Genomic DNA, 2,500 nt, shown 5'->3' with positions numbered 1-2,500 from the left:
GATTTGGCCACGATTCCACGATTATTTAAGTTAAAAGTTGTGAAGAGCGTTGTGAAGCTAATCTGCTCTACTGTAACCCCCATTGGCCCATTATGCATCTACGCTATTGAATAAAAAGCTACTTTAATTGCCTGTGTTTTATGGCGTGCCTCTGCAGGAGGCTATCCGTCTGCCTATAAAGGGTCTTCCAGTATGAGGGGTCAGATCAGACTGACTGACATCATGGATATGGCACGAAAAAAAAGGCTGAAGTTCCTTAATTGTCATTACCGGCCCGCCGTCTGTCCATATTTGGGCTAGACCGACGCCATCGTCAAGATGATGTCAGAGATACACTGGGGAGCCACACCATTACGGGACCCTGTCTCGTTGGTGTACAGTAAGCTAGCGGAGAGGCAAATATGGATTTCTTATCGTGTCTTTACAGCGCCTTGGCCTGAATGGAGCCACATCTTATCTGAGATGTCCAGGTAGTGGGTGCCACCAGAAGAGATAGTGCCTGCAGATGCACTGAAGCCACTGAGCCAATGTTATCTGCCTATTCCTGACGGCATGGCGACAAGGAGAGAGACAGAGAGGATGATGCATGGCAACAACAGAGAGAGAGAGAGAGAGAGAGAGAGAGAGAGAGAGAGAGAGAGAGAGAGAGAGAGAGAAGGGAGAGCAAGAAGAAGAGCATGACATGGAGAGAGATAGAGAAAAGAAAAGAAGAGAAGAGGAGGGCGAGTACGGAAGAGAGGAGAGGCTTCCAACCCCTCCCCCTCCAGACAGCAGTAGTGCTAGTGGAACTGTGAACTAGGTTAAGCATGACAGCTCACTGGGCTCTGCCTGCAAACGCTACAGCACAAACCACGGAACCATGGCGCGCTTCCTCCTTCTCCACAGGTCGGAGAGACGCAGTGCTCGCTTTAAGTAGAGGACCGAGATATTTGCATTAAACACAAGCTGCAACAAGACGTGACTGAATAATGTACGCTGCCTCGGCTCGTACTTGGCACACGTGTGTTAACGCCTAATGTATGTCGGTTTGTAGCACAAATTCTGCGTCAAAGCGCTTTGGGGCTGTCAAGCGAGCGGCTGACTTGTATATAAACATGATTCATCCCCTTGCCCGACGCGAGAGAGAGAGTGGCGTACGGAAACCGGTCTGCGCAGGTCTCGGCTGCTTTGAAACTGAAATCAGACGCGGGGATGTGTGGGCAGGGGGGGGGGGGGGGGGGGGACCGGATGAGGCTGCACGTTATAATCCCGCTGCAGCCAAGGCCGTCTGGCCCACTGTCTGTGTAGGCCCTACGGTCAGTCAGCCAGGCAACCAACCGACCAGCGAGTCGTAAGTCAGTAAGTCACGCCAGTCACGTGGGGCCTGAGTGGCTATAGACCCTCGACTCTGGCCGCTTGTTTAGGTCACGCTAATTCCAGAATGTAATCTGCGCCACACTACTGAGGAGAGCGCAAAGAGTAGCTAGTCTGTTAAAGGGACACACACACACCACACACACACACACACACACACATAGGAATGGACTTGGAGGGAGGTGCAGTTGGTTAGCGGAGGGAGAGAAGGACTGGAGAGAACGGCTTTTGTTTAACCAGTTAAACCCTATATGCTATTTTTGGTATTAGATAGATATTTCGAGTAGTATTAGATTTTCGAGTGGTATTAGAGATATTTCGAGTAGAGGGAAGAAACTTAAGAAAGTAGTCGTAGTCGAGTACAGAGACGTTTCAGATCCAGTTGGACAAGTTTAGAACAGTGCTTCCCAAACGTTTTAGCCCGTGACCCAAAAGAGATATTAAATGTTTGCCCGGGACCCAAACTAGTGAAAAGAGACTAGAGACGATCTACAAACACACGGCGCGTCGCTTCGCACTGCGTTGTGAGCTTGTAGATCGGCTCTTCACACTACTTCTTCTTAAACTTTAGTCTTCTAATTTATAGAATTTAAGTGGTTGAAGGACAGCGTGCTGCAGGATGGCCAGTAACACAGTACATTGACTTGAGCACTTCAGTACATTGACTTGAGTATGTGTAAATTTGTAGTACAGACAATAGTGTAGTACCTGGGGTGGACCAGGGCAGTATGGGTATTGTAGTACAGTAGTGTAGTACCTGGGGTGGACCAGGGCAGTATGGGTATTGTAGTACAGTAGTGTAGTAAATGGGGTGGACCAGGGCAGTATGGGTATTGTAGTACAGTAGTGTAGTAAATGGGGTGGACCAGGGCAGTATGGGTATTGTAGTACAGTAGTGTAGTACCTGTGGTGGACCAGGGCAGTATGGGTATTGTAGTACAGTAGTGAGTACCTGGGGTGGACCAGGGCATTATGGGTATTGTAGTACAGTAGTGAGTACCTGGGGTGGACCAGGGCATTATGGGTATTGTAGTACAGTAGTGTAGTACCTGGGGTGGACCAGGGCATTATGGGTATTGTAGTACAGTAGTGTAGTACCTGGGGTGGACCAGGGCATTATGGGTATTGTAGTACAGTAGTGTAGTAC

The 2,500-nt window shown here is 49.1% G+C and overlaps 1 protein-coding gene across 1 annotated transcript in view; it reads right to left on the bottom strand.

Annotated features, from left to right (window-relative positions):
- Positions 1 to 2,500, bottom strand: part of skila (SKI-like proto-oncogene a) — a 43,922-nt gene that overhangs the window by 14,159 nt on the left and 27,263 nt on the right. The gene's annotated exons all lie outside the window — the stretch shown is intronic.

The sequence above is a fragment of the Electrona antarctica genome (genome assembly GCF_951216825.1).
Source record: "Electrona antarctica genome assembly, chromosome: 19".
NCBI classification, from domain to species: domain Eukaryota; kingdom Metazoa; phylum Chordata; class Actinopteri; order Myctophiformes; family Myctophidae; genus Electrona; species Electrona antarctica.
Note: the sequence above shows the minus strand (reverse complement) of the source record. Positions and strands in the feature narration are given on the sequence as shown.